The 25729-nt window shown below is 42.5% G+C and overlaps 1 long non-coding RNA gene and 1 pseudogene across 1 annotated transcript in view; both read right to left on the bottom strand.

The window, feature by feature from the left end:
• Positions 1 to 11844: 11844 nt before the first annotated feature.
• LOC144375279 (transmembrane protein 132B pseudogene) lies at positions 11845 to 18279 on the bottom strand (annotated as a pseudogene).
• A 3247-nt stretch (positions 18280 to 21526) lies between these two features.
• Positions 21527 to 25729, bottom strand: part of LOC144375280 (uncharacterized) — a 48968-nt gene continuing 44765 nt past the window's right edge. The window contains exon 3 of the long non-coding RNA XR_013434901.1: positions 21527 to 25135. This is a non-coding gene — a long non-coding RNA (uncharacterized LOC144375280). The remainder of the gene's footprint in view (positions 25136 to 25729) is intronic.

Here is a 25729-nt window from a genome sequence, read left to right as displayed (position 1 = left end):
ACCCAGCAGTCACCATGCTGAGTTTTCCTCGTTGGTTGTCTGTCCCTCCTCCTTCATTGTGTGTGAATATCCGAGGGATGCCCTGGTCCCCTGCCTGGCCTCTGCTGAGCCCTGTACTGGGAACAGCAGGGGCAAAAGTGGCTTTGATGAAAGCTCAGGTTTAAGCCACTCACTCACCTCCAGTGTGTGCGTTTGCTCACCCATGTCACACAGCTCCTGACAGCATGGAGCTGCGGGCCCACCCCAGCCGCCTCTTTGCTCTTAAAGGATCTGGCTTTGGGAAGAGGACTCCTCCCTTCCTAAACCCACTGCACCTGCTGGAGGTGGGGATGTAATGACAGGTTCGTGGGACCCCAATAGACCTCCAGGAGCCGAATCCAATACAATCACACAAGAGTCTTTATTGCAAGCTCGAGCCTGGACTCACAACTGTCCCTGACGCAGTGGTCCCAGGGAGTGAGCCCTGCTCCTTTGTTCAGTGAGATTTTATAGGTTTTGGGGGATACTCTATGAGTCACAACATCACACAGCAAATCATCACACACCGCAGGAAAGTCAAACAACAACTCTTAACATTGATTAGCACATTCACTGGTGGGAACTAGTTGGGTAGGGGTGATTGGTTAGTACAAGAGGGGGAATTCGTTTGAACTGATTGGTTTAGGCCACAAGAGGTGTACGTGCTGAACTACATAGTTTCCCAACACGTTATCAACCACCATAAACTACTGGGGGGGTCATCTGGCATCCAGGTATTTTCCCTGGCTCCTTGCTAATTGGTGGTTGCTAGGGGATTGCTATGGGTCCTCACCTACCTGACTTAGTCAGGGACACCTGGCGTGGCAGATCTCTCCTGTTATTTGCAGGCAAACAACTCAGCAGGGTGGGTATGTGCCTAGGAGTGCTCTGTGGGTCTTTCCAAGGACAAGGGTCACACCCCCTTGGACAGTCTTTGCTCTGAGGTAGAGGCTGGTTTCTCAAAAATGGAGTCACATCAGTTTCTCAGGAACTGATGTTTTCATGTACTTGCAAGGTTCATCTCTATCCCCAAATGGTGCATCTCCCCATGCACTTTCCCGGGGAGCTTCACCAAGCGCTGTCCCTGCACTTCCTGCTCCTTTTCCTCAGCTGGTTTCAATGCTCATCTTGCCCTGCATCTTCTGACTACAGAGAGGCAAGCCCAGCTGGGAGAGTTTGGGTCACTGAGTGCTTCCTTCATCGGATTTTCTACAGGGAACCCCTGTATTTCTTAATGCTCTGCTTGCATTCAGCCTGGCTGTCACATCCATTCCTATGAAGAAGCTTTTCTATGTGGCCCAGGTGGTCTCCATTTCTGGACTCACTTTCTGTCCAACTCCCAGTTGTCACCCTCTGGGGACCTTCCTCGAGGAGGGCAGGTGACATCTTCAACAGGGTCCCTGGTATAAGCTGGGCAGACCCATCTTCTATTCACCCAGATCCTCTCCTTCTCCCCCTTGGCTCCTGTAAAAGCAGGCCAGTATCCCCTAACACCCTCTGGGGCTCTGAGGTCCCTTTGAGCTTGGACCCCTTAGGGTTGGGGGCTTTTGTTTCTTGAGATGACAGCCATCCTCAAATGAGCCATCAACAGTTAAAATAAAAGGTGTAGCATTCTCTTATTTGGAGAAGGTCTGCTTTATTCTCAGAGATGGACTTTTTCAGATTTGTATTACTTTCCATCAAACACAGAGTCTCTGGCTGGCTGAGACTGGTGACTTCGGTGGATGGAGACTTGGTCTCTATAAGCTCTGCAAGCAGGTGACTCTGGTCTTGAATTTCATGAAATCTTTTAACTCATGCACAAATCACTGGGCTACCATTTTTGCCACCTTAAAATTAATGTTTACTGTAGAGACCATGACAGCAGGCCCTGCCACCCACTGCAGAGCAACACTGGCCTGGTCACGAGCTTCAGGCACCACCAGGAGCACCTTCCCAACTCTCCAGGAGCTGGAAGGGATGGGGTGGCTGCCAGCATAGAGGGGCCCTGTGGATCTACCTCTGCTGGCCAGTCCCCTGCTGGGGCCACATGGAACCCTGTGGATTGTGCTGCTTGGAATCTGACCAAGGGGACCAGGGGAACATTGTCCAACTCCCAGTTGTCACCAGACTGAGAGAGGTAGCTAGGGTCAATAAGGAGGTGTCACCTATTGTCCAACCTCTTCTATGTGAAGAGCATGAGGTACAAATGGGTAAGGATGCTTAAGGGCAGAGGTGACCAGCTGGAACTGGCAATTTGGACCCCAGAGGATGGAAGCTAAGCCAGTCACCCACATTCTGCACCCATGGTCCAGGGCAGGAAGGTCGAGGCATCTGCACGGGGGCGTGTGCGTCTTGTCACTGCCTGTGGCTCCTCTGGTTCTCCACGAAGACTCTTCCTGCAGTAGCCCAGCAGCAGACCTCTTGCTCAAGGTAACAGGAACCTCCCCTCAGAGTCTTCCTGTTGATTGCTTAGTGTCCTTGAGGATAGGCAGGGGAAGCTGATCCTCCAGGTACAGGACTCCACCCCAAGTGGAGGGAGAGAAACAGGTAGGCCTTCCAGGGTATCTGGTTTTTGAAGAGGATTGTTTTCCTTGTGACATGACTTATGCTGAGTGCAATTTTCAGTGGATGAACACATCTTAAGGGCACAGCTCTGAGGACTTTTAAAAAGACTTTACCTACAGAGTGAGTCCCAGGTCTAGATGAAGGCACCTTTCCTGGTCAGCACAGGCCCTGGTGGAGGCAGGCATGCTCGCTGTCCATTCTTGGAGACTGGTTTGCCCGCAGCTGCCTGTCAAGCCATGAAAACTACCAGGGCCACTCTTCCACATTCACCCTCCTGCAGTTCGCGAAGCTGCATGGGCCAGCTTCCTTCTGAAGAGTTCCCACCTCTCACCACTTGAGGACGGCTCCTATCTGTCATTCTCCTAATGGCATCTGGGTGGCTCCTTCCTTTTCTCTCCAGTATGAATAAAGCTTCTGGGAACACTTTGTTCACGTCTCCATTGTGGTTTTACTCCCCTGGCTGAAAGCCAAAGAGTGTTGTCCTAGGTAACATGGTATCTGTTTAACTGAGCCAGGAAGTGACAGCACCTTTCCCAGATAATGACAGTACTGTGCAGCCTCCCAGAGTGCCTCAGTGCTGGTTCTCCACGCCCTCAGCAGCGTTGGGTGTTATGCACAATAGAGGTGTGTGACAGGACTTTGCCAAGGCTTTAATTTCCATTCCCGATGACAAAGACAGTGGGACACTTTTTCTTTCTTTATTCATTTGGGAACTTTCTGTTCAACTCTTCTGTCACTTTTCAAAGTGCTGCTTGCCTTTTTATTGAAATGCAGTAGATCTTTCATTCTAGATAACAGTATTGAATTAAGAGTAGTTTCTCCTCTTCTGTGAATTGCACATGTATTTTCTTAAGGATGTTTGAAAACATAGATTTTTAATTTAGTGAAGTCTAATTTACTAATTTTTCTTTATGCCAATTGACTTTGTGTTAAGAAACTTTTTCTTGCCCCATGATTAAAAAATATGCATTCTCCTATGTTGTCTTCTAAAGGTTATAAATCTCATTTGACATTTAAGTCTGTGATTCATTAAGACATGATGTATGGTGGGACTTAAGGGTGAAATTTCATTTTTCTCCACATGCATATCAAATTTTTTCAGCATCATTTCATAAAAAAGCTTCCTTAACACCCATGGAATTCCCAGGACTCCTGTATTCCAAAATCAAACAATCATAAAAGAGTGGATCTATTTCAAGACACTGCCCTGTTCTAATGACTGGCAGATATTTACTTTCTTATATTTATTCTAGAGTATTTTTTGTTTTTGAATGATACAGTAAATGATATTCATTAAATTTCTTTTCCAATTTTTAACTTCTAGAATATGGAAGTTGCTTCATTATGCATTAGTCTTGTATCTCATTGCTTATATTATAGGGTCTGGTTCAGATATTAGCATTAAGACTGGCTTCCTAACTGTATAGACTGTTTTCTCCTCCTCTGCATTTTCACAGCATGTCTTTAAGGATAATAGTTTTCCGTTTTTGTTTTCTTTTTTTAAGTGCTGGGAATGAATGCCAGATCCTCCTGTGTGCTAGGCAAGTGTTTTACTATTTAGCAACACTCCCAACCCTAAGAAGACTATCTCTTCCTTACATATTTGACAGAATTCATGAGTGAAACCATTAAGCCCTTAAGTTTCTTTGTGAGCAATATTTTATTTAATTGATTTGGTCCATGCAGACCTTGATTCCTTCTTGTCTCAGTTTTGTCAAGTTTGACGCTAAGTTGCATCTTTCAAAGAATCTGTCCATTTTATCTGAATTGCAAATTTTATTGCATAAAGCTACTCATACCATTTTCTTATTAATGCCTCTAGAGCCATAGTAATTTCTTCTTGTGATGCAATTCATAATGTGCATTTTATTTCATTGGTCTTACTAGGGATTTGTTGATTTTATGATTTCTTTTGGGGAAATAAACTTTGGCCATGTGTGCCCACTCATTATCTATGCCTTATTTTCACCCACTTCAGTATTAATTTGCTCTTCTTCTACACACTCCTTAGGTTATGGTTTAGATCAAGATCAAACCCTGTTTCTAAAAAAGGCCCAATAATAAATATTTTAGATTTTGTGGACAACACAATCTCTAAGGCAATGACTCACCTCTGCCATTGTGTGCAAGAACAGACATGGACATTATATAATGTGTGACAATGGTTCTGTGTCAATAAAACTTTATTGGCAAAAACAGGCATCTGGCAGGTTTGTCTTGTGAGCTATAGTTTACTGCTTCCTATATAGATTATCAGCTTTAATAAGCTCTTCATTTATAATTAATGAAAATATGCTATGAATATTTAGCCATCTTACAAAGTTTGATATACTCTGATTTTTCACTTTGATTCAGTTCAAAAAGTTTTCTAAAGATTCTTTTGATTCTCCTCTTTGACCCATGGGTTCCATAGAATTGTGCAGATTAATTTCTAATATTTGGAAATTTGCTAAATAGCTTTCTTTTTTGTTGTTGTTGTTGAATCAGGGATTGAACCCAGAGTCACTTAACAACTGAGCCACATCCCCAGACCTTTTTACTTTTTGGGACTGGGTCTCACTAAGTTGCATAGGGCCTCACTAAATTGCTGAGGCTGGCTTTGAACTGGTGATCCCCCTACCTCAGCCTCCCAAGCCACTGGATTAGTCATGTGCCACTGCACCCGTCTTATTCAGTTGATTTCTAATCTACTTTTATTGGGATCAGAGAACAGATGCCAGAGGAATTTAACCCTCTGATGTTATATTGAGACTGGTTTCATGCCCCAATGTATTTTCTATCTTGGAGAATTTTTTTCTATGGTTGCTTCTGTGTTCAGTTATTCAATACAGTCTTATATATTTAAATTTAAATGATTGGCATAGTTCCACTTAACTATATTTTTATTTTTTTGTATTCTTATCAGTTCTGAGATAAGAGTGCTGAAATCTCCAAGCAGATAAATAGATAGATTTCCCAAATTTCCTTTCAGTTCTGCTATTTTTGCTTCATTTAATTTGAAGTTCTATTTTTAGTGCATATCCACTTAGGATTTTCATATCAATAAGCTGACCATGTTGTTGTGGTGGTGATAGTGAAGAAGGAGGAGGAGGAGGACAACAAGGAGGAGGGGAGAAGGGAAAAGATGATGGTAATGATGGTATCCATTTGAGGTAATGACCCTTCTTTTTTAAAGTCTATTTTATCTGATATTTGCCTAGTCACACTGGAAAACTTATTTGTGTTGAATATTATATCTTCTTTCAAACTTTAATTTTTGTTTCTTCACATTTAAAGTATGTCTCTTCAAACCCTCAAATACACAGCTATCTCATGCTAGACAAAGGTGCCATAAACATACATTGGAGAAAGGATAGACTCTTCAACAAATAGTGCTGGGAAAACTGGAAATCCATATGTAGCAAAATGAAATGAAACCCCTCTCTCACCCTGCACAAAACTCAACTCAAAGTGGATAAGGGACCTAGGCATTGGACCAGAGACCCTGCACCTACTAGAAGAGAACACAGGCCCAACTCTCCATCATGTCAGCATGGGAACTGACTTCCTCAAAAGACTCCTAAAGCACAAGAAGTAAAATCAAAAATCAATAAATGGGATGGTATCAAACTAAAAAGCTTCTTCACAGCAAAGGAAACAATCAAGAATGTGAAAAGAGAGTCTAAAGAATGGGAAAAAGAAATCTTTGCCACCTAATCCTCAGCTAGAACATTCATCTCCAAATATACAAAGAACTCAAAAACTTAACACAAAAAAACAAATAACCAGGCTGGGGATGTGGATCAAGCAGTAGCGCGCTTGCCTGGCATGCGTGCAGCCTTGGTCCGATCCTCAGCACCACATACAAACAAAGATGTTGTGTCTGCCGAGAACTAAAAAAATAAATATTTAAAAAATTCTCTCTTTCTCTCACTTTCTCACTCTTTCTTTAAAAAACAAACAAACAAACAAAAAACAAATAACCAAATCAATAAATGGGAAAAGGAACTGAACAGGCATTTTACAAAAGAAGAAATATGAAAGGTCAACAAATATATAAAAAAAATGTTCAACATCACTAGCAAGTAGAGAAATTCAAATCAAAACTACACTGAGATTCTATCTTACTCCAGGCAGAATGGTAATTATCAAGAATACAGGCAACAATAAATGTTGGTGAGGAAGTGGGGGAAAAGGTACTCTCATCCATAGCTGGTGGGGCTGCAAATTGGTGCACCAGTTTGGAAAGCAGTATGGAGATTTCTCAGAAAACTTGGAATGGAACCACCATTGTGCCCAGTCATCTCACTCCTCAGTATATACCCAAAGGATTTAAAATCAGCATACTAGAGTGATGTAACCACATCAATGCTTTAGCAGTTCAATTCACAATAGCTGAGCTATGGAACCATTCTAGGTACCCCTCAACAGATGAATGGATAAATAAAATTGGTATATACACACAATGGAATATTATTCAGCCATTAAGAAGAAATTATGACATTTGCTGGTAAATAAATGGAACTAGAGATTATCATGCTAAGTGAAATAAGCAAATCCATAAAAGCCAAAGGCCAAATGTTCTCTCTGCTATGTAAATGTAAATGATAACACAATAAGGGCAGGGGAAGTAGAAATTCATTGGATTAGACAAAGGGGAATGAAGGGAAGGGAGGGAGAATGGGATTAGGAAAGACAATAGAATGAATCAGACATGACTTTCTTATGTTCATATATGAGTACACGACCAGTTAAACTCCACATCATGTATAACACATAAGAATGAGATCTTAATTAGGTTAAGTTATATTCATAAATGTATAATATGTCAAAATACACTTGATTGTCATGTATATCTAAAAAGAACAAATGTTAAAAATAAAGTATGACTCTTATGAACTTCAGATGGCTCTCTTCCTATTAATCCTGACTTGCTGATAGAGTAGGCCTCAGTCATATGATTTCTAGTTGTCACCTTTTCTTTCTTTCCCCTTCTGTCAAACAACTCTTAATATTAATCAAGTATTATTTGGCGTTCCAATTTTTCTCTTCTATGACCTTATTCAATATACCTTGCTGCATTTTCAGTCTTATCCTAGATCACTATTTATCACCTTATAACACAAATATGGAGTACTTCATGTATAATGAAGAACTGTTAGCAATGTCCCTTCATTTAACCCTCCTTGTGCTTCTATTCATATCACTTATTCTACATGGAAATATATATATGAAACAGGCCCAACCGCAGGTTGAAATTGGCAGCAGACAGACTCAGTGACAAAGATATATTGATAGAGATTGTGTAATCCAAAAAACACAAGGAACACAGAGGAAAAAAGAATAGAGAAAAAGAAAGCCTCTGAGGCTTGTATGAAACCATTAAATACACCAATATACAAAGAGAGTATAGGCAGGAAAGGGAAAAGTTTTAAGAGAACAACAGTTGACAACTTCCCAAATTTAATAGAAAACATTCATCTATAACCCTGATAAGCTCAAAACACTTTAGATAGGGTAAATGCAAAGAGATCCACACTCTGACATAATAATAAAAATGTTAAAAGTATCAAGAGAAGAATGACTCCTCATATACCAGGGAACAACAACAAGGTCATGCTCTATTGCATCAGAAACTGTGGAGGCCAAGAGGGAGTGGAATGGCGTGTAAACTAATGAGAAAAACTATTACCCCAAAATGCCACATCTAGAAAAAATATCAAGAAGGAAAACTAAATAAAGCCAGCCCAGGAGAGCATTTGTTGCTGGAGATTTTCCTTATTAGAAATGCTAAAGAAAGTCCTTCAGGATGAAAGCAGAGGGTGACAGGTGACAGGTGGCATTGGAAAAGGTGATCAGGTGCTTATAAACATAGTATAAATGCATATCTCTTCTCCATTTTTAACTGCTTTAAAAATCAATTGTATAAAGCCACATGAGTGTTCTGCACCTGGGCCAGTTACATATTTAAACGCAGCAGACCTGACAAAGATGCCACATTGTCAGCAGCAGGGACCCGTGTGACCTCCAATGCCAAGCAGAGTGTTCATGGGCAGTTCAGGACCCCAGGGACACTTACCTGCACATTACCCTTGCTCCAAAGTGGCACCAAACTTCTTGAAAACATTGCCTTCTTAAGTTTTTTCACCTCTTCGAAGGAAAGCTGGACCCAGAACATGCGTATGCTGGGCAGCCCTTCTCGGTGCTGAAAGTTACTGTCCTTGGCATGACGACACAGGTGTTCAGTAAATTCCTCTCTAACAGTAGAGTACTGCTCATCATGCTGCTCTTGACAAGTGCTGTAGAACCTGCGAGCATCACAGTGAGCCGGGGAACATAGGCAGAGCTCATGCTCACGCCACGGCTGCCTGACATCAACTTTACCCTGTCATGGAGGGTATTTCTAAAGCTGAATGAATTCTCACACGGTTGGTCCTCTCTACAGACTCCAGCTCAGGCAACAGACATTGGAACCAACTGTCAATACAGGGCAGGAGTGTGACACAGCAGGGTGCCTTCCCTGGCTACAAGTGTGGAGCCCTGGAGGCACGATGTACAGAAGTATTTTAGTTATTCCCGAGTTAAATGCAATTGGCGCCTGCGTGAGTTTTCCTGTGTCTCCAGTTTTATACATAGAACTAACAGCCCCTGTCTGGCAGGGACACATTTAAATTAAGTTTTTTCTCTCATTAAAATTCAACTTTGTAAGCTTTATGGAAATAGGGACTTTTCTTGGCCTTCTCCAAGAACTGAATTTGCCTGTCTTAGCTATAGACACGCAGGGCCACTTGGGAATGTCAGTGATGAGCAAGACTTGGACTCAATAACTTCCCGAGACTTTCCCTGGAGCTCAAGGGCAGCCTGTTTCTCCTGGAATCTTTCTCTCAGACTTAAATAAGTCATTATTTTCTCTAACTCTTAGGGTCTCAGACAATAGATGTCCATGACTATGACAGCTATGACAATGTAGTTATGGCCACCTCTATGTACAATTTGAGGATTTCTCAGTATCTTCCTTGGAATATCTTTTTGAAGAGATCCTTTCCTGGAACCTACCAATTAATTGTCTTACTATAACAACAAATTATCCAACATGTTTTATTTCTTTTTTTTTAAATATTTGGAAGTGCCTTTATAGGTATGGTGAGGTACACTGTGGAACATACACAACAGGTTATACTGAAAGCCATGGGCATCGAAATGGATAAATACATTATACAACCAAGAGTCAGAGAAGCACAGGGTGATACCAGCATGCTCTGTTCATAATATCTGGCATTAAGAATCCAATTTCAGAAAAGTGAAAAATAAGGGATAACACCTTTTTTTTCCAAATGCCAGATAAAAATTATTTCTTTTATTTACTGCCTGGAAACCACCCAGAATTTACAGTTGACTGGGCCCAGTGTGTCTGGCCACTCACTATGGTCTACAGCCAAGGGTCCACCTGTACAAGAGGCATCTGAGGCTGGGCCTGACAAGGGGAACACAGGTTTAAATCTCTAGGTAACATCATGCTCTCTAAACATCTATCACAGAGAAGCAGCACTGTAAAAATGATTGGCCACAGAAGACATGCGGCTGCCCCCTGGGAGCGTGGCCCTGCAGGATGGTGCTCAGCGTGTGGATGTGCTGCTTCTCACTGGGTCTCACATCTTTTCCTCTGAGCTCAAGCATTTTTTTCCTTAGTTCTCCACTCTCAGATCCTGCTTTTCAGTTTTGATATTTGCTTAAACCAACAACGATGTGTGGAGAAGGCCTAGAATATCTCGTAATGGAGCCCTGGACAATGGGTTTGTTCTCAGAATCCACTCTGAATTCTGAATTGTTGTCCTTGCTGTAAGTCCAAAGCAAGGCTTCAGAGAAGGACAACTAAGGAAGGAAGCCACTGGATCTGTGCTAAGAGGAGAAACATCTGCCAGTCCTGGTATCTTCTGGTGTCTGAACTGGTGGAGGTGGAACACTTCACTGCACAGGAGAACTGGGATGGTGGAAGGTCTCCTGCATGTTTCCAGATGTGTCCCATGGAGATTGGCAATATGGATGCTGAGTGCAGGAGTGATGTGCTTCCTGTCAGCCCACGATGTTCATAGAATGGAAATGCTTGTACCATTTAGGAATATACACGGAAAAAATGGAGACCCTAAGTGATTGTGATCAGGAGAATAGACATATTCCCTAAGGGAGCATCTTGGAGTGAAGTGAATACAACATAAGCTATTTCATTCAGTGAGTCAGATTCCTACAGGAGAGGTAACAGTAAAGTAGTAGGTCTTTCAGCTCCAACCTTAGAATGGAAAGTAGAAAACACCATGTGCTCTTTTGGTAGAAGGAAGTGAAAAAGAAATGCCAAGTCAAAAGTGAGTTCTGCCATCCTGAAGAAGTGCAATGGACCTCCATATCCACAGCTTCTACATCCACTGGTTCAACTCAGATCAACCCATTCAGAAAAAAAATATATCTGTACTAAACATGAATACTGATTCGTGGTAATTATTCCCTAAACAGTACAGTATAACAACTATTTACATAGCATTGACATTGTGTTAGGAATCATAAGTAATCTAGAAATAATTTCAACTCTACAGGAGGGTTGTATAGGTTCTAGACAAATCCTACTATACCTTTTTTACATAAAGAACTTGAGCATCCTCAGATTTTTGTAACTTCGGGGGGACCTGGAATCAAGTACTACAGATATGAAGAAGGGACCATATATTTTCAAACAGGTAAAAAAATTCAGCATCACACAGACCCCAAATTCCAAAGCAGCATTCAACTCTAAAGTGTATCACTGCAGAGGGCGATGGAGATGTATGAAAAAGCCATTGTCTTCTCAGTTTCTGCAGCATCTTAATGAGACTCAATCTTTAACATACAATGACAATGTTTCATCTGAACAACTGACCAAGAGGAGCAATTAAAGCCAAAGAAATTTTGAAGACGTTTCATAGAACATGAAGTTTTTTCAGCGTTGAGTTGACAACATTATTGCTTCCTTAAAGTGGAAGATAATGTCCCTGAATGAACTTGAATTTCCACCTGGAAAGTGTTGGTGTCCTACTTGTTTGAACCATGGAACAGTCTGTAAACACTGTAACCCAGATTAGATGTCTCTACTTTTATACTTTTAGAAATTTCTAAAAGCAAACAACAAAAACACTCCATTATCTATCCAAATTGTATAAAGTCATAATGAAACTAACAAGTATTAAGGACTTTAATATTTTTAAAAACTAAAATACAGTTTTTGCATTTTGTGCTCATATGCACAAAAAATTAAATACAAAGTGATCCCTATATTACATATCTCATTTAAAACTTTCTTTTTTGTTCCTTCTCTTTTTGAGATATAAACTGTGAACAGACAACACTGAGATCTAGGACAAGCTATCTGGGTTCTGTGGCTCAGTCTTCCCATGTTTTAAGGAGAAAAGGCTTTGAAAGCTGTTAGTGGGCAACAATTACCCAAGTGCTGAAAAGTAATCCTGATGGGGGTGGGCTTGTACACCTAGCAAAGTTTTTTGGCTTATTTGCTGCCAAATGAGCCAAACATTTTATAAATAAGTAAGAAAGCCTGCTACCTCATAGCCTAGATTTCACAAGCCAGCTACCTCATAGCCTACATTTCCCAAGCCTGCATTTACAGGGGTCTGAAGAGTGTGATGAGCGACCAGGTGTGGCATGAAACATTTACGACATGCCAAGTTACTGCCTGAGACACTCATATGCACCCTGAGAACAATGGGTAGTATTTGCCAAACTGCCAAAGATAATACTGGCAGTTTCAAGAAATGCACTTGCAGCCTTAGGTACTTGGCCTACACACCCACCAGTCCCTCAAATGAAGCAGCTACCTCATCTTCGAACCAGAGGCCCCCCTGTCCTATGTCTCACTTGCATCTCTAGAGCTTCTGTCTGGATCCTCAGCACCCAGACTCAAGCCCATGCAAAGCTACTGCCAAAATACATCCACAAAACCAAGTCACTGACCAGGGAAAGCCAGAGGGTGGCCAGTTATCACACTACAAACACCCACTGCACCTTGCACTTTAGCCCTGATTTCAAGGTGGGCTGACGCTCAACAGAGACACGAGAAATTAGTCCTTTGTAAGACATCTGGAAAGTTTCCCCAGCCTGTTAGGAAAACAAATGGGAAAATTTTTAAATCTCAAAGTCATCTTTGACTTTTAGGGAATATTTCGTTTTGGTGTCCATTTATTATGTCATCAAAGATGTTACAATCTCTGGCTGAAAAGAAAAATATATGTATCTATAAATATAGCCAATCATATAGAAGTTGAAATTAGAAAAGAAACATGTAGGTAAAATAATGAAACAATTTAAGAATGTTTAAATGTTTATTTTCATGTTAAAAACAATGAATTACCCTGTGGTTAAAATATACCATTATACTGGAAAAGTGAAGTCACTTTATTTCTGAAATATTTCCAGGAAAAAAAGGAAAGATCCAAAAGTAATAAAGAGTAAAATGAAAATATTCCAGCAAGTTTCATCAACATTGCAAATATGAGCCACGTCCTTTCCAGGCCAGAATTCCTAACTCAATGCATTTCACGATGTCAGGTCCTAATGTTTTTCCCATCATCAGTTGAGATATTTTTGAGTTGGAGGTCTGTACATTTAAATGCAACAGTTTTGCATACTTTTATTTTAAAATGTGTTTATTCTGATACACCTCTCAGAGTTTCAGTGTAATGTCTATATTACATACAAAAATATCTGATATCCACATTTCAGCATAGCTTTTCCACCATCCAACCTGTCCCTTTACATACAGGTGATGTATGTCACAGAACACTTATGTAATTTTAATTGAGAGGAAGGTTACTAAGTTTATAAACCATCTGAGGTGTCATTTACAGAGACCAGAATGGAGAATTAAGATAGTTTTTAAGATGATTAGAGTAGAAAGCCCAATAGTGCCAGTGGCATGAAGGATTCAGATGAAGTCAGCCTCAGTGGACTGAATGGATCTTTGCTGACAAAACTTTTACTATGGTCTCAATTTGCCAATATTAGAAAGATCCCTTTCTAAAAAGCTGATCAACAATTTACACAAAGGTGGACTTCTTAAAACTTAAAAATCAGCAAGTACATATCTCTAGATATGGCAAAGGGACAGAAATACCAATCCATGTTTTCACTGCATTCATGTGCATAAATCAAAACTTTCTGTGTAGATATGGAGGATTATTGTAGCTGGGAATTAACCCTGGCCAGTGTGTGCAACAGGTAGGAAGGTGATGTTCCTTCTCTTGGTACACAGAGTATTCTGGGGTTTGCTGGATCTTTTTCTTCCTCTTTTTGCTCTCTCAAATGCAGCACACCTATGTTTAAAAGCAGGCTTTTTGATCTGGCAGCTGCTTCTTGGTCCCTATATTCTGCACTTGAAAGAGGAACGCTGGTGCCTGGAGACAGTGGCTGCACTTCTTCAACTGCTCCAAGCCACGCAGTCCTCAACTCACATCTCAAGCTCCCTGCCTGCGACCAATGTCCACAGCCTGCAGCCCTCTCCAAACACCTGCTGGTTCCTCCCTCAGGAGGAGTCTGAGCATGCCACTCTATGGGGAAAAAGGGGACTTGGCAGCCCTTGACAACCTGGGGCTAGGTTATTCATGGAGCCCCAGGATCTGAATATCTCAACCATGAAAACCCAGAGAATGAAGACAGGTGAAAGCATGGTGACTGGAAACTGGAGTTCAAGGCTTAATAGTTTATGTTGTTCCCATTTGGGTTTAGGTATCTTGAGGTGTAGTGCTTAATAGCTGTGGCTGACTAGCTGGAAAACAAGGTGATCTAACCCATGGTTTATTCTCTGCAGTAAATAGGAGCATAAAATACTTCAATGAAAGATGTTCATGCCACATCTGAAAACAACTGTCACTCTTAAGTCCCACTAAATGGTCTACGTTTGACTCTTCAGCTTCAAGCACACACACGTGTACATGTTTTTGTGAGTGGATATTATATGGTAAAAGGGACCCTTTCCCATGACCTTCCATTTGACTTTCTCCATGTTGAACTAACTGAACTCTAATGTGAAGGAGCACAGGTGACTATATGGGCGTTGATTCATGCTGGGTGAGTCTGTGTTGTCCACCAGAAGCTTCTTTAGGATCATGGTCAGCTTCCAGCTCCATTTAGGCTGATCTGGCACAACCCAATACTTCCTGTTTGCTCTCTGCCCCTGCCCCATGTTCCTACCCCAGGAAAGGCTCCGAATTATATGTTCCTTAGTGATGCTCCCCACGACAATGGCAATTCCTCACAAACTATGCCCCCACCAAAGTCTTGATGTGCCAATGGTTGGGAGGCGGCCTTCTGAGTAAACTCCTTCCTTTCAATTCACACTCCTCATTTTCAGAAAGGACCTCCATTATTTCTTTGATATTGAAGCTCCAAAAGATGGAACTGAAAACGTCTCCCAGAAGGAGCCAGACTTCCTGGATAGCTTGGCTGTGCGTCCATCAGGCATGAACTCTCTTCTGTCTTCACAGTTGTTCTGTGCTACCTTCCCATTAAGCCCTCGGAAAGGCCACTGGCTAACCAGGGAGCTCTTCCTAAAAGGCGCCAGCTGTCCTGCAAACTCCTTTTGCAGTTAAGGCTTAGGTATTCTGCTTCATTCTCCAGTTAAGTTGAAGCTCTCTGCAGTCCTTGGCTTGAGCTCCTAAGCGCCATTTTAAATACTTATAAAACCAATCCAATACCAGCCTCTGAGGTCACTGCTATACCATCTGCAATTTCAGCCCTATCTGTGGCATGCAAGAGATATAGGAGAAATTTCTGGCTGCTGCTTCATGGCTAGAAGAGGCTGAGTTGTCAAGTTCCCATCCATGAGAATCTAAAATAAGAGAGCAACTGAATGAAAACAATTCTCTTTTGAATAGCTCAGTTGTCAGCCACTGGGAGTAAGGGTGACTTGTTGCATGTGCCTCCTACTTTGGGCCTTTCAAATTCCATTTCTTAGGGATGCAAATGGCTCAGTTAACTCATAATGAGACAGATTAGTCCAGTGTCTGCTTTTCCACATATAGCATCTTAATAAATAAAAATGTCACATTTTGCTAATCTGAAATTCTTGCTTTGAGATGATGACTCATGATGATTCTAAATATTTTTATTTAAAAATTATACAAGAATCACTTTTTTCCTCTTAGCACTTTGATTTTTCAATAGCTATCGTTTGTTCATAATAGCTGCTTCTTGGGCTCTGGAACAGTCATTTATTTTTGTGAATTCTGGGGGGAACCCATTGCTTTGCCAACAAATGCACACCTGTGAAGATGGTTATTGTATGGATAATTCATATGTATTGCTAACTTGAAATATCATTTAATTTTCTTTTTTTCTGGCAAAATGGAAAGTTTAATTGGAAGCTATTTCCTGGGCAATTTCCCTTCAGTGCAGTTGTAGATGGATTCTACCTTTAGATTCAGTTTGGATGGTACACTGTGTTGACTACAAAGAACCTGCATAATCACTGCTCCCTAGGGGCTTTCTGCCCTCAGCAGTGTCCTCCAGGAGCTCCCCAGGATTCTTAGCAAACAGAGGACAAAAATAAATGTGTGTGTTCACAACTTTCCTCCAAGTTGTTTTAAACTTCACATAGAAAAATGTAAAGAGATGACCCTCCCTCACTGTATATCAACATTTTAAGCAAAAGCCCCGTCCCAGTCATACACAAGAAAGTTTAACAGCAAAAGGTAGGAAAAAGAAAGTGAGAATAAGCTTCTTAGATGCTGTCACTAAAGAAAGAAGTGCTCAAAACTTGAAAAACCTGACATCCTGTATGGAGACCCAGGAAATGACGTGACGCGGCAAATCCCAGGAAATAAAACTCATTTGTAAATCACACAGATCTCAAAGAGTGAAATTTCTTCTCTTCATGTTTCAAAAAAATTCCAGAGGTCAAAGGAACAGGTGCAGGTGCAAATGTATATAAAAGTACTGAGCAGCGCTCCTAACAAATAAGGATAGCTACATTCAGTCACCTCTCATGTGTGTCCAAACCCAGGCCACAGGCTGTACCTGCCCACTGTGCTTTAAAAGGTCTAGGAACAGGAAAATCACCATCCAAATCTCTCCTCACTACACACAGCCATTCGCCATGAGATGACTAACAATGTCTGTGGGGTCGGGTTTACTCTACCTGCACTGAGCTGGTACCAGGCTGTAGGCAAAACTGTTGTCTTAGAATTCTTCCAGTCCCTACATGTAGCTGTTTTTGAGGCATTTCCCAGCTTAAAACCCAGCTGACATAACTCTCTAGGCCTCTGAAACATGCTTAGAAAGGGCTCCCTCCAGACCTCCACAAACTCAGCTTTGTGAAGTCACTCTATTGCTGATCAGACTCACTGCTCCACCGTTCAGAAAACAGAAGGCATAAAGGTGAATACAACATAAAAAGGGAGTTTACATCTGGTCCTGCAGTCTTTCCATATAGTCTCTGAAGTCCTGTGAGTCCCCCAGCCCCATGTCCTGGCAGACCCACTTGATGTTGTCATCACTGTCAAACAGGATGGAGTTGGTGTACGGGCCCCCATCCTCAGGGAGGATGGTGGTATAGGAAGTAAACTTGACGCTCTTCCTCTTCAGGCCAGAAGAGTTTACAGGTTCGTTTTTCATCTCTTTCTCATAGACATAGTCAGTAGGTCTGAGCAGCTGACTGTGGAAGGGCTTCTGGGAACCTCCATTCAGCAGGAAGTTCCTCTCCTCTAACTGCAGCCCCCTGTGTATCATGGTCGTGCACTCCTCCGAGGGGAGTGTGATGTCCACTGGGTTCTCCAAAAGCTCCACCTCGTTCCCAAGCCAGACCCAGTTGTGGGAGTGGGGGATGTTGCCCTGCTCGCTCACCGCAAGCCTTTTGTGTCTGTACTTCCAGGCAAATGCCAGGCAGTTGATCAGGAAGACCAGGATGGCCAGGCAGAATACACAGAGCAGGGCGTACATGCCGATCTCCAAGTCAGTCAAGCCCCTGGAGGCCATTGTAAGGTCACTAGGGTTACTGGATTCTGGAAACTTCCCCTGGGTGGGGAAGCTGGTGAAGGCGTCTGCACCACCACTCTTGAGCAGCTTCTTGTCCTTCCCCTTCCCAGGCAGCGGCAGGGTTGTGCTCCTGTTGGTCCTGTCCTCTGGGCCAGCAGGGCCCCCATGCTGGAGCCACTCCTGGACTGCTGGCTCCTGGCTCCCTTCCCGCTCTATGGAGTTGCTCAGGTGATCTTTGTATTCCCGGTTCACACCCTCAATGTCATTGCTGCCTCCTCAGTGCTCCTCCTGGATGCCTGGTACAAACCTGACCTTGACGCTTCCTTTACCCACAGTAAGAACACTCTTCCTCTTGGTCTTCTGGCAAGGCTCACTGATCATCATCTCCAACTTTATCAGGGGCCTTTGTCCTTCACCCTCTGCAACCACAACCAGCCACTGGGACTGCAAATTTGGCTGGACAGACACCACCATTTCATCTAATGATGAGACAGTTATGGAAAAATCCTTCTCATCATAAATGTCTAAAGGTGCAATAGAGCCATCACTGAACAAAATCCAAGAACTGACTATGGCTTCCTGAGGGAAACGAAATCAAAGCATGATCAGCTCCCTTCAAATTTACAACATAAGCAAGATTTCCTACATAAACGCTTTTAAGTATATGAAGAAAAAAATCTTCCATTTTATAATCTTTACCAGTTCTTGTCATGCCTTGAACTGGCATCAATAATCTGCAGGAACTCCACTGGTATGAGAAATAAATAATAAGCTTTCATGAATGCACTAAAGTGTAAATTAATTTACTGCATGCCATATCAAAGAATTTGACTTTGACCTTTCTAAAAACACTTTGAAAGATTAGGCAATTTATCTGAATCAATGTTAGGTGCAACTAATCAGGCTACTGCTAAGGATAATATCGCTTTGAACCTTCTTTATTAGGAAGCCAATGCTGATGAAGCAAAATGCACTCTGGTAAATTTCTTGGTAAACGATGGATTATGAGTTGGCCTAGTGCCTCGGTTATCTTTATAAATGATTTGCAACAGCCAGGCACAGTGATGCACACCTGTAATCCTAGCCAACCAGGAGCTTGAGGCAGGAGGATCATGAGTTCAGGGCCAGTCTCAGCAACTTAGCAAGATGCAGTATCAAAAATTACTCATTTGGTTTGGCCAAGGTAAAAAAACATGGTCCTCAGCTCACAGTCCAACAGCAGACTGTGCCTGTCACAGGTTATCCTGCTGGAGAACAAATGGCAGAGGAAATGAGCCTCCATCTCTACATGCTTTCCTAGACCCAATGTGCTGGGGGAGATGTAGGGAGCAGCTCCAAGAACAGCAAGGGGGTGCAAGACCCTGCTGACCCTCTGTGTAGGACAAAACGACATGGAGAGGAGCTGACCATGGACCAAGGCACAGGCCTCCAGGCTCTCATTTGCTGTGGGGCCTGGCAGCCACTGTGGAGACGATGACCCTTTGGTCCACCCTGTGAGGCTGCAGGGAGAGGGACAAGCCAGCCACCAGCTGCACGCCCAGCTCCACGATGGTGACGCGGTCATCCAGGACAATCACTGTCTTCTCAGGCAGGATGGAGTCAGAGAGAGGTGAGAGGACCTGGGGAGTAAGTGAGAAAGCATGGTATCTGCCCATATGACAATTTCAAATCCGGGAGCTGGCGGGGCCTCGGAGACTCTGCAGTGCTCTACAGAGCGCACACAGGAAGACTGCTTACGTAGGTATCCTGCCACTGTCCAATTAAACTTAGCACTTGAAGGAGTGTTATAAAGGTCACCTTAATCCAATTCCTTTCTTGGGATTCATGCCATGATAACAACAGTGTATTTTCTGAGATAAGCTTGTTTTAAGTTAGAGACCATAACTCAAATTGATTGCCTTGGTACTCAGCACTCAAAGAGTAGCGCTTTCCCAACAACCGACATTCAGACTTTGAAAGCAGTGGCCTGTGGTCAACTCTTTTGAAGAAAATGGTGCTCAGCCCTCTTCTGCTCACATCCCTTCCAATGGGCAGGTTAGATGCCTATCATGGGACAATATGGTCATTGTGTGGACCACTGTGGGATAACTGGATGAACAGTTAAAGTGGGGCAGGGAATAGTCATGTCCTAAGGAGCCATTCCTACCACTTTACCATCTAATGTGCAACCATGGGAGACTGAAACCGGAACAGGAATATGTCAAAGGCAAAATTTCTAGAACAATCCCCCTAAATGTTGACCTTAACCTTCAAACACAATGAGAAAGCACTCTACAATCACACTTTCACTCCCTGTTGGGCCTTGAGCCAGGTGCTCTGCTCTCCCATGGGCTCAGGTACCTCATGCTGGAAATGAAAATAAGAATGGCTGCCTGTTCCTCCCCTTTGGGAGTACAAAGATCAAGGACCAAGGAGATCAAGATGTAAAGACACTGGGAAAGCCCCTTAGAATCTGCAAAGATAAACCAGGAGTCAGTGGGCTGGGCCTGCTCTCATATCCCACTCCTCACGGGCCTGGGCCAGTGGACTCCACAGAAGCAGCTTCCTCCTGCTTAGGCCCTTGGGGTGCCAGAGCACTCTCCCCTGGCACATCCTGCCCTCACCCACAAGTACTGCTCTGGGAGCAAAGCTGCTGGTTTGTTACTGGTAAAACTTGTGAGTGGATCTCTCCTTTCGCCCATCCTGGTTTTTGCTTTCCTTCCCCAAGGCTCTGGCCCTTCCTCCAATCCTGGCACATGCTCTCCATCTGTCCACAGCCCACCCTGAGAAATCCTCTGGTTCTGCAATTCTAGAACCTTCCCCTAAAGAAGAACCTCTCCTGTGGCCTCATAGCAGAGGACTTTGATTCATGGCTGTTGCCTAGTCTGCAACCACCAGTGAGGAGGAATACATCAGGGGATGAAATGACAGCAATTCCTATGTACTGTTGTTACACCTACTATGGGCCTAGTCTCCCCACAGTGACAGCCGACTTTACAACAGCCACATGTTTAACTCATTCATTCCTCACAAAACCTGAAGACTGAAGTTGGACTGTATACTGATCATGTGGATAAGAAAGGGGCCACGTAACTATCATGTGCAGAGGCAGGGCCAAGCCCAATCTGGTTGTCCCTATGTACATCCTCACTGGCTCTACAACTAACCTCATCTTTACTGTGGCTGTGACAAAAGGCTCACAGTGGTTAACACGTATTTTACAGTTTAGATCTGAGGCATTCCCAAAAGCTCATGTACGGAATGATGAAAGAATGTTCAGAGGTGAAAAAATCGAATTATGAGTCCTGTGACCTATTAATCCACTGATATGTATTAACTGGTGGTAACTGTAGGCAGTGGGGTGTAGTTGTAGGAGGCAGGTCACTGGGAGTAGGCTTTAGGGCTTTATATTTTGTCCCTGCTGAGTGTGGTGCTCTTTCTTCCTGGTTACCACGTCCTGAGCTGCTTTCTTCCTCCCTGCCCTTCTGACATGATGGTCTGCCTCACCTCTGGCCCAGAGCTATGGAGTCAGCTGACCATGGACTGAACCTCTGATACCATGAGCTGAAATACACTCGTCGTTCTCTATGTTGTTCTTGTCAGGTCTTATCTCAGTGACGCAAACTGACTAAAACATGTGACAACTGCTAACTAGCAGGCTTGCATCCAGTTCCATTTGATTTCTGAAATATGTGTTATTCACAATAGGTCAATCTGCCTCCTTGAACCAGCACTGTGACCAGCAATTCCAGTTTCCTGAAGCGAGAAGTAAAGATCTTTATGGGTAAGAGAGAAGCCTTCAGAAGGAAAGGGACACAGCATTAAAAACATTGTGACATACTGAAAAGTCATTCCCATTCTATTTTTTTTAAAGAGAGAGTGAGAGAGGGGGGAGAGAGAGAAGAGAGAGAGAGAGAGAGAGAGAGAGAGAGAGAGAGAGAGAATTTTTAATATTTATTTTTTAGTTCTCGGCGGACACAACATCTTTGTTGGTATGTGGTGCTGAGGATCAAACCTGGGCCGCACGCATGCCAGGCGAGCGCGCTACTGCTGAGCCACATCCCCAGCCCCCCATTCTATTTTTGAGTCCCTCAGAATATATCACCAGCACAGTTTCCGTTCAGTGCTACAAAGTCTTTAAATGCTGTCCTGATACTTAACAAAGACACACAGAGACAGCATCTACTCAGAAATTTAAAACATTGTTTTTCTTGTATTAATATTTGATACAATTTATTTTATAATAAATGATACCAGCTGTCTTTTTTTTTGTGATAGTGATGAGAAGTTCCCCTTAATTAAGTGGATAAAACTGAAAGAAGTGCATTATAAAGTATATTTTACACTTCATTAAAAGGTGGCGGTATGATAAAAGTTGTCAGTAAGTATGTAAACTTTTAGAAGTTCTTAATTATTGAAACAAAACAGTTCTGTTAGGTTAAGATAAAGTGTATTCTATTAATTATTTTAACTTTTAATTTTGAAATAATCACAAATTCACTGAAAGAAAAAGAAGTATGGAGAGATCCCATACACTCATTACTCACTACTGCAAAGAGACTATCTTTGTAATGAGAGGACAATACCAAAACCAAGCAATTGGCCTTGGCACACACAGAGCTCATTCAGATATCACCAACTTTAGAGTCACTTGTGCCTGTATGCATGCATGGGTGTGCAATTTAACCTCCATGAATAACTTATTTTAGCCTGGTTAACAAAGTTTGACCATTTGGAAGGCAGGCACCTTAATTCCATTTAGGTTCCTTGGCCTCCCTGCTTTCACAAACAATTGTTTTAAAGACTTCCTCTATGTGCTTTAAGCACCACACTGATGAGGTCCTAAGTTTTTGTTTCAACCAAATATGATTGTCAAATATAATTTAAGAAATTCATGAATTCAGGAAGACTTCTATCCTATTTAATTTTCACTGATTCTGTCATTCTTTTTTCCTTTTAAAGTTCCAAATCTTTTTCAGTTATCATTTTCCTTTTCTTTGGAGAAGTTCCGCCAGCCATTCTTTAAGGGTAGGTCTCCTGGAAATAAATTCTGTCTCTCTTCATGTAAGAATGTCTTTATTTCCCCTTCATTCTTGAAGAATACTTTTTTCAGATATAGATTCAGGACTGACAGTTCTTTTCTTTCACCATTGGAAACATGTGCCACATCTTTCTAGCCTCCTTGGTCTCAGGTGAGAAATTCATCCTCATTCAAATTAGTGTAATATCTGGATGTTTTTAAGATTCTTCCTTTGTCTTCTAAGTTTCACAAGCTTAATTATGATTTGCCTTGGCATGGATTTCTTTGGATTATTTGTCACTTTTGTGATTTCCCAACTTTTCAAATCCATAAGCTGTGTCTTTTGTCAAATTTGGGAGTTTTCAGCCACTATTTCTTCAAATACTGTTTCAGCCATATACCCTTTCCTGTCTCCTCAGATTCTAATTACAGAACTTTAGATCTTTTGTCATTGTTCACAAGTCCCTGAAGCTCTGTTCGCTTGCCCCAAACCTACTTCTCTCTTACTCATATTGAGTAAATTCTTTTGTCTGTCTTCCACTGACTTGATCTTCTAACAGCCTCACTGACAGTTACTCTCTTTTTCAGTCCTATGATTTACATCTTCTTCTTTATGAAGAGTACATGTGCTTGCTGAGATTTTCTAATTTTTTTGTTTTGTTTTGTTTTGGGGCTATTTGTAATTCCTCACTGAGAGCTTTGTTTTTTTCTCCCTGCTTGGTATAACAAGTGATTTTCAATTGCTTCTGCACATTCTGAATATTATGACAGAAAACCCTGGATCCCACTAACACCTGTTTTAGTAACTTTGTTCTGTTTTAGTGCACAGTGCTGATGGGCTTTTCTGAGCTTTGGCTGTAATGACAACTTGGGCTTGGAGCCCAGGTGATCTGTTTCGGACACCATGGGGTGCCCACTCCTTCCTCGCTAGTTTTGCCCAAAAGGCAGAATTCATAGCCCTGGAAGAGGTGGAGGGTGGGCCAAAATCAAGAAGCCACACAAGCAGTCAGCTCTGGGCCTGTCCTTCAGGTTTCAGGGAAGAGTCTTGAGTCCCATCCTCGGCCTCTGCTGAAGGGCCCACTTTTCCAGCAGGGAGTCTCTTGCTTTTCCCATAGCTGGCCATCTAGTGATGCTAAAAACTTCAACATCCTCAGGTCCTGTTCCTTTTTATCAGTCCTGCCTCCATTTATCTCTCCTCTTGCATTTTACCATATGTAGCAAGAAGACTCCAAGGTGCACACCCATCACCTCCTCAGCCACAGCCAGCCTCACTTGCTTTCCACATACTGGCAGTACCTAGCTCTGCTGAGCACTCTGTGGCCTCCTAGCAAGAATCAGCCTTCCTCAATTCCCTCCAGGCCCTCAGTGGCAGCATTCTGAAGTCTAGATTTCTACCAGCCCTGCAGTTGTCTGTGCAGTGATTTCCCCAGGACGCTCCTCTCACATTCTGAGTGCCATCACCACCTTCCCTGTTGCCACTCAGGCCAACTTGGCCTTTCCTCTCCAGTTTCTGGCCTTGACTCTGATGAGCAGATGTGAGGGAAGAGCCCACCTCTAGGATCTGTCTGGTTGTTGCAGGTTATTTGGATCCTTTTATTGAAGGACTGAGGCCCCCATTTTCTGATTGGTGTACATCCTCAGGCTACTCCCAGCTCCTAAATACTGTCACCCTCTCTCCTTGAAATGTGGCTCAGTCCATCTTCAAAGCCAGCAACACCCTGTCCAAATGTTCACACCTTCAAATCCCTCCTACTTCCACTATGTATTGGCTATGGAGAATGTTCTGCTCTCAATGGCTTATCTGATGGGTCTGGCCCACCAGGGTACTCTCCATTGATCAGTTGTTTGTAGCTATTTCTGTGAAATCCCCTCACCACCCTATCAGATCAGTGTTTGGTGATGGGAATCTTGGAGAGCAAGCAGTTCATCTTTAGAATTCTGTCTACTAGAGTACGCATCACATCACTGAATTCTTGGGACAACTTTTCAGTAATATTATTTTCAATTCAGATAAAGAAATTGAGGAATGAACAGGTGAAGCCACAATTTCACAGAGCTTTAAGTGGGAAAACCAGGTTTTAAAACTCAGACAGCCTCACTCCAGAGCTCACAGTCTTAATCCCTGCATTGTGTCCATGAGAAATGACCAACATCCCTGAGCAGCGAGACTAAGGAAGAGGAACACAAGAATGAACGAGAGTGAGATGGGTATGGAAAACAGCTGCGCCAATGCCAGGCCCCATGCTAGGCACACCTATCATCTCACTGAATCCTCACAACTATTCTAAAAGGTGTTAATACTAAAATGTGAGTCCCAAGTCAGACTCATCTGAACCCCAAGCACAGACCACTGTAACCCACTGTGGTATGGTCTTCACCTTCTGTTGGAGGCCACCAGGATCCTCCAACCCTTGATCTGGCTCAGCTTGTGTCTGAGATCTCAATCTGCAAGGGGAGTCAAGGCGCCCAGACAGTGACTTCCACCTGGAAGGTGAAGTGCTGGTGGGTGAAGTTCACTATCGTGTCCACTTTACTCTTCATTTCCTTCCCATTCACGAAAATGGAGTCACAGTTGTTGGAAACCTTTGGGGAAGAGAGAGAACCATGAGATGCACCAGAAAGAAAAGCACAAGCAAAACCTAACAACAGCAAAGCACATGAGGAGTGACAGCTCTGATTTTATTAAGACACCAGGATGACCGCAAGAACATGACTCCCATAAAAGTGTAATTTGTAGGCACTAATTAGTGACAAATACTGATAAACAGGCTCCAGAAAAACCATTTTGTTACAAAACTCTGACAAGTAAACCCGTAAACATAATTTAATGGAGTTACACAACCTCTGTTGCTTTTGTGATGTGCTTTTTCTTTATTTTACCTTTTTCATGAACTCAAACCACCACCAATCAAACCCCAGGTGCAATTTGTTTCACTCTGGCACCATATTAGAAGATGAACAAAAGGTTTTTGTTACATAAAAACATACTTAACCCAAGCCATGAAGAGGATCTTCTGAAAAACCAAGAGAGATTTGTATTAAATTAAAATCCTGGTAAATCCATGAGGCAAAGCACTCATGAAATGTGCTAGAAACATAGATGCAATTATTTTTGCCCCATTAAACTATAATTTTGCAGAATAGTGGTAAGGATGTAGCATTTTAGCATGGTCTTTT

This window comes from Ictidomys tridecemlineatus, chromosome 2, assembly GCF_052094955.1.
Source record: "Ictidomys tridecemlineatus isolate mIctTri1 chromosome 2, mIctTri1.hap1, whole genome shotgun sequence".
Lineage (NCBI taxonomy): Eukaryota > Metazoa > Chordata > Mammalia > Rodentia > Sciuridae > Ictidomys > Ictidomys tridecemlineatus.
This window is presented reverse-complemented; position numbering and strand designations above follow the sequence as displayed.